The sequence below is a fragment of the Passer domesticus genome, unplaced genomic scaffold, assembly GCF_036417665.1.
Source record: "Passer domesticus isolate bPasDom1 unplaced genomic scaffold, bPasDom1.hap1 HAP1_SCAFFOLD_251, whole genome shotgun sequence".
Lineage (NCBI taxonomy): Eukaryota > Metazoa > Chordata > Aves > Passeriformes > Passeridae > Passer > Passer domesticus.
The window spans coordinates 40640-47325 of record NW_026990030.1 but is presented as its reverse complement, the minus strand read 5'-3'; positions in this window follow the sequence as shown (position 1 = coordinate 47325).

Here is a 6686-nt window from a genome sequence, read left to right as displayed (position 1 = left end):
TGGCGGGGTTTAATGGATGTGGGCGGGGTTTAAGGGGAATGGGCGGGGTTTAAGGGATATGGGCGGGGTTTAAGGGGAATGGGCGGGGTTTAAGGGATATGGGCGGGGTTTAAGGGATATGGGTGGGGTTTAAGGGATGTGGGCGGGGTTTAAGGGATATGGGCGGGGTTTAAGGGATATGGGCGGGGTTTAAGGGATATGGGCGGGGTTTAAGGGGATTGGGTGGGATTTTCTGGAAGTGGGCGTGGTTCTCTGGCGAAGGGGCGTGTCCCGGGGCAGGGGGCGGGGTCAGTGCTGGTCCAGCAGCGGCCGCAGGGCGCCCGAGGCCCCGAGCAGGGCCTGGCCCAGGGCCCGGCACAGCGCGGCCACGAGCCGGAGCAGCTCCCTGCGGACGGGAGGGCGGGTCGGGGGCCAGAAACAACAAAAACACCCAAAAAACGTGAAAAAACTCCTAAAAACACCCCGAAACCACCAAAAACAGCCCCAAAACCACCAAAAACAGCCCAAAAACATGGAAAACACCCCAAAAATCCACCAAAAACACCCCAAAAAACCACCAGAAACACCCCAAAAACATGGAAAACACCCCTAAAACACAAAAAAACCCTAAAAAACCACCAAAAAACCCAAAATGCCCCAAAAACCATAAAAAACACCCCAAAAACCATCAAAAACACCCCGAAAACCACCACAAACACCCCAAAAAACACACAGAACACCCCAAAAACATGGAAAGCACCCCAAAAATCCACCAAAACCACCCCAAAAATCACCCAAAAAAACACCAAAAACCACCAGAAACACCCCAAAACCTTGAAAAACACCAAAAAATCCACCAGAAACACCCCAAAATACCCCAAAAAACACACAGAACCCCCCAAAAAACACACAGAACACCCCAAAAACATGGAAAGCACCCCAAAAATCCACCAAAAACACCCCAAAAAACCACCAGAAACACCCCAAAACCTTGAAAAACACCCAAAAAATCCACCAGAAACACCCCAAAAAACACCCAAAATACCCCAAAAACCACCCCAAAAAGACCAAAAACACCCCGAAAACCACCAGAAACACCCCAAAAACCACCCAAAATACCCCAAAAACCACCAGAAACACCCCAAAACCTTGAAAAACACCCAAAAAATCCACCAGAAACACCCCAAAAACACCCAAAACACCCCAAAAACATGGAAAACACCCCAAAAAAACATTTTAAAAATCCCAAAAACCGCCCCCCCAAACACCCAAAAACCTTAAAAAAATACCCAAAACCACCCCAAAAAGCGCCCAAAAAACACCAAAAAAAAAACCCAAAAACCACAAAAAGGGATAATTTTGGGATTCCTTTGAGATCATTTTTGGGATAACTTTGGGCTGATTTTGAGACAATTTTGTGCTAATTTTGTTATAATTTTAGGGTGGTTTTGAAATCATTTTTGGGATAATTTTGGATAATTTTTGGACAATTTTGGCTGATTTGGGGATAATTTTGGGCCGATTTTGGGGGTAATTCCGGGTCGATTTGGGGATAATTTGGGGGCGATGTTGGGGCTGATTTGGGGCCGATTTTGGGCCGGTTTGGGGATCATTTTGGACTGATTTGGGGATAATTTGGGGCCAATTTGGGGATCATTTTGGGCTGATTCCAGGCTGATTTTGGGATAATTTCGGGCCGATTTTGAGACAATTTTGGGCCGATTTTGGGCTATTTCTGCCCTCATTCCGGGCCGATTTGGGGGACAATTTGGGGGCGATGTTGGGGCTGATTTTGACCCGATTTTGGGATAATTTTGGACTGATTTGTGATTTGGGGATAATTTGGGGATAATTTCGGGCCAATTTGGGGATAATTTTGGGCCAATTTGGGGATAATTTGGGGATAATTTGGGGATAATTTTGTGACAATTTCAGGCCGATTTGGGGATAATTTTGGACTGATTTGGGGATAATTTGGGGATAATTTCGGGCCGATTTGGGGATAATTTTGGAATAATTCTGGGCTGATTTGGGGATCATTTTGGGATCATTTCAGGCTGATTTGGGGATAATTTGGGGCTAATTCGGGGCTGATTTGGGGATAATTTGGGGATAATTTTGGGATAATTCGGGGCCGATTTGGGGATAATTTCGGGATAATTTTGGGCTAATTCGGGGCCGATTTGGGGATAATTTCGGGCCGATTGCGGCGTTACCTGAGCAGCCCCGGGGCCCCGAGCGCGCCCGGCTCCCAGCGCAGCCCCCGCAGCCGCAGCCGCGCCCGGGGCTCGCCCTCGGCCGCCAGAGCCCAGCGCGGCGGCGCCTGCGCGACACCGAGCCGTCGGGATTTATTTGGAATTTTGGGGATTTATTTGGAATTTTGGGGATTTATTTGGAATTTTTGGGGATTTATTTGGAATTTTTGGGGATTTATTTGGAATTTTTGGGCATTTTTTGGGATTTATTTTGAATTTTTGGGGATTTATTTTGATTTTTTGGGGATTTATTTTGAATTTTGGGGATTTATTTTGAATTTTTGGGGATTTATTTTGAATTTTTGGGCATTTTTTGGGATTTATTTTGAATTTTTGAGGATTTATTTTGATTTTTTGGGGATTTATTTTGAATTTTTGGGCATTTTTGGGGATTTATTTTGAATTTTCGGGCATTTTTTGGGATTTATTTTGAATTTTTGAGATTTATTTTGATTTTTGGGGGGATTTATTTTGAATTTTTGGGGATTTATTTTGATTTTTTTGGGATTTATTTGGAATTTTGGGATTTATTTGGAATTTTTGGGGATTTTTTGGGATTTATTTTGAATATTTGGGGACTTATTTTGAATTTTTTTGGATTTATTTGGAATTTTGGGGGATTATTTGGGATTTATTTTGAATTTTGGGGGATTTATTTTGAATTTCCGGGCGTTTTGAGGGGTGTTTTGTGGAGTTTAGAGGTTTAGGGCGGTTTTGGGGTGGATTTGGGGTGTTTAAGGGGGGTTGGGGTGGATTTTGGGGCTATTTGGGGTATTTGGGGTTTTTTAGAGGTATTTCTGGTTGGTTTTGGGATCATTTGGGGGGATTTGGGGATATTTCAGGCTGGGTTTTGAGCATTTTTGGGGTATTTTGGGGATTTTTGGGGTATTTTGGGGGATTTTGAGACAGTTTGGGGTGATTTTGGGGGATGTCAGGCTGCTTTTGGGGTGTTTGGGGGTTTTTGGGTGATTTCAGTCTGGTTTTGGGATATTTTGGGGTGATTTTGGGGTGATTTTGGGATATTTCAGGCTGGTTTTTGGGTATTTCGGGATGGTTTTTGGGGTGATTTTGGGACATTTCAAGCTGGTTTTGGGGTATTTTGGGGTATTTCAGTCATGTTTGGGGGGATTTTGGGATGGTTTATGGGGGATTTTGGGGTGATTTTGGGGTATTTTGGGGTGATTTTGGGGGATTTCAGTCTGGGTTTGGGGTGATTTGTGGGGTATTTCGGGCTGGTTTTGGGGTGTTTGGGGGTTTTCGGGTTATTTCAGTCTCGTTTTGGGGTATTTTGGGGTGATTTTGGGATATTTCGGGCTGGTTTTGGTGTGATTTGGGGGTATTTCAGGCTGGGTTTTGGGGTATTTTGGGGTATTTTGGGATATTTCAGGCTGGTTTTTGGGTATTTCGGGATGGTTTTTGGGGTGATTTTGGGACATTTCAAGCTGGTTTTGGGGTGATTTTGGGATATTTCAGCCTGGTTTGGGGATATTTTGGGGTATTTTGGGGTGATTTTGGGGGATTTCAGTCTGGTTTGGGGGGATTTTGGGGTATTTCAGGCTGATTTTTTTGGTATTTCAGTCTGGTTTTTGGGGTGATTTTGGGGGTATTTCAGTCTGGTTTTGGGGTGATTTTGGGATATTTCAGGCTGGTTTTGGGGTGTTTGGGGGTTTTCGGGGTATTTCAGTCTCGTTTTGGGGTATTTTGGGGTGATTCTGGGATATTTCGGGCTGGTTTTGGTGTGATTTGGGGGGATTTCAGGCTGGGTTTTGGGGTATTTTGGGGTATTTCAGGCTGGTTTTTGGGTATTTCGGGATGTTTTTTGGGGTGATTTTGGGACATTTCAAGCTGGTTTTGGGGGATTTCAGTCTGGTTTTGGGATATTTTGGGATATTTTGGGGTGATTTTCGGGTATTTCAGTCTGGTTTTTGGGGTGATTTTGGGGTATTTCAGTCTCGTTTTGGGGTATTTTGGGGTGATTTTGGGATATTTCGGGCTGGTTTTGGTGTGATTTGGGGGGATTTCAGGCTGGGTTTTGGGGTATTTTGGGGTGATTTTGGAGTATTTCAGTCTGGTTTTTGGGGTATTTTGGGGTATTTCAGTCATGTTTGGGGGGATTTTGGGATGGTTTATGGGGTGGTTTTGGGGTAATTTTGGGGTATTTTGGGGTATTTTGGGGTGATTTTGGGGTATTTTGGGGTGATTTTGGGGGATTTCAGTCTTGTTTTTGGGGTGATTTGGGGGTATTTCAGTCTGTTTTTTTGGTATTTTGGGATGGTTTTGGGGTGATTTGGGGGGATTTTGGGGAATTTCAGGCCGGTTTTTGGGTATTTGGGGATGTTTTTGGGGTGTTTTGGGGGTGTTTTGGGCGGGGGTCTCACCCGGGGGGGCTCCCAGCGCTGCCCCGGCCCCAGCGCCTGCAGGGCCGCGTGCGGGGGGAGGGTCCCGAAGAATTCCTCGTCCTCCACGAGGGTCCCGTCCTCGGCCAGCGCCAGCGCCGGGGGGAGGGGCAGCCCCAGCGCCGCGCCCGCCTGGGGGGGAGGGGGGATTGGGGGTTTGGGGGGATTTGGGGGATTTAGGGGGATTTAGGGGGATTTAGGGGGATTTTGGGGGGATTTGGGGGGATTTAGGGGGGATTTAGGGGGATTTTGGGGGGATTTGGGGCAAAATTGGGGAAATTTGGGGGGAATTTGCGGGGATTTGGGGAGATTTGGGGGGGAATTGGGGAGATTTGGGGGGATTTGGGGCAAAATTGAGGAAATTTGGGGGGGATTTAAGGGGTATTTGGGGCGACTTGGGGGAATTTTGGGGAGATTTGGGGGGATTTGGGGGGTTTTGGGGCAAAATTGGGGAAATTTGGGGGGATTTAGGGGGATTTTGGGGGGGTTTGGGGCAAAATTGGGGGGATTTTGGGGGATTTGGGGAATTTGGGGGAATTTGGGGGGATTTGGGGCAAAATTGGGGAAATTTGGGGGGGTTTGGGGGGATTTAAGGGGGATTTTGGGGGGGTTTGGGGGGATTTTGAGGAAGATTAGGTGGGATTTGGGGGGGTTTGGGGGGATTTAAGGGGGATTTTGGGGGGATTGGGGGGGATTTGGGAGGGATTTAGGGAATTTGGGGGGAATTTGGGGGGATTTATGGGAGGATTTGAGGGGATTTAGGGAAAAACTTGGGGAACTTTGGGGGATTTGGGGGGATTTGAGGAAATTGTGGAGATTTGTGGGGATTTGGAGGGATTTTGGGGGGATTTGGGGGAATTTAAGGGGGATTTAGGGGGAAATTTGGGGGGGAAAATGGGGAAATTTGGGGTGGGATTTCGGGGGATTGGGGGAGAAATTTTTGGGATTTCAGGGACTTGGGGAGATTTGGGGGGGAAATCTGGGGGGGATTTGGGGGTAATTAGGGTTTAATCAGCATTAATTAGGGCATAACTAGCATAAATTAGGGTTTAATCAAGATTAATTAGGATTAGAGTTTAATCAGGGTCAGTTAAGGCTTATCCACGGTTAATTAAGCTTTTATTAGGACTAATTACGGTCCAATCAGGGTTAATTAGGGTTTACTCAGGGTTAATTACGCTTTTATCAGGACTAATTAAGGTTCAATCAGTGTTAATTAGTGCCTGCTTAAATTTAATCACCATTAACCCGCGCTAATTAAGCGGTAATTAACCGGGGCAGCTCGGGCCGCGTGCGGGCGGCTCGGGGGGCGCTAATTAGCGCTAATTAGCGCTAATTGGCCGCACCTGCTGCCGCAGCTCCGCGAGGGTCGCGGCCAGGACCCCCCGGGGCCGCCCCTCCCCCCCCGCGGGGACCACCCAGAAGGGGCGGGGGGGGGGAGGGGCCGGGGGGGGGAGGGGCCCCAAAGGCGCCGGGCCAGGGAGCTGGGGGGGAGGGGCGGGGGGGGGGGGGAGGGGCGGGGGGGAAAAAAAAGGCAAAAAAGGTTAAAAAAAAACTACAGGAAAAGAGCGAAATTCCAGCGGAATTGACCCAAAATTCCCAAATTTCACTCAAAATTCCAGCGAATTTAACGCAAATTCCCCAAATTCCCAAAATTCCAGTGAATTTAACTTAAATTCCCCAACATTCCTCAAAATTTTATCGAATTTAACCCAAATTCCCCACATTTCACTGATTTCCAGAGAATTTAACCCAAAATTCCATCGAATTTAACTCAAATTCCCAAAAATTCCCCCAAAATTCCCCTGAATTCCAGCGAGTTTAACCCAAATTCCCCAAAATTCCCCCAAATTTTCATCAAATTTAGCTCAAATCCCCCCAATTCCCCCAAAATTCCAAAAAAATTCCATTGATTTTATCCAAAATTCACCCCAAATTCCAGCGAATTTAACTGAAATTCCCCAAAATTCCAGTGAATTTAACTCAAATTCTGCAAAATTTCCCCCAAAATTCCCCTGAATTCCAGCGGAATTAACCCAAATTCTCCAAATTTCAC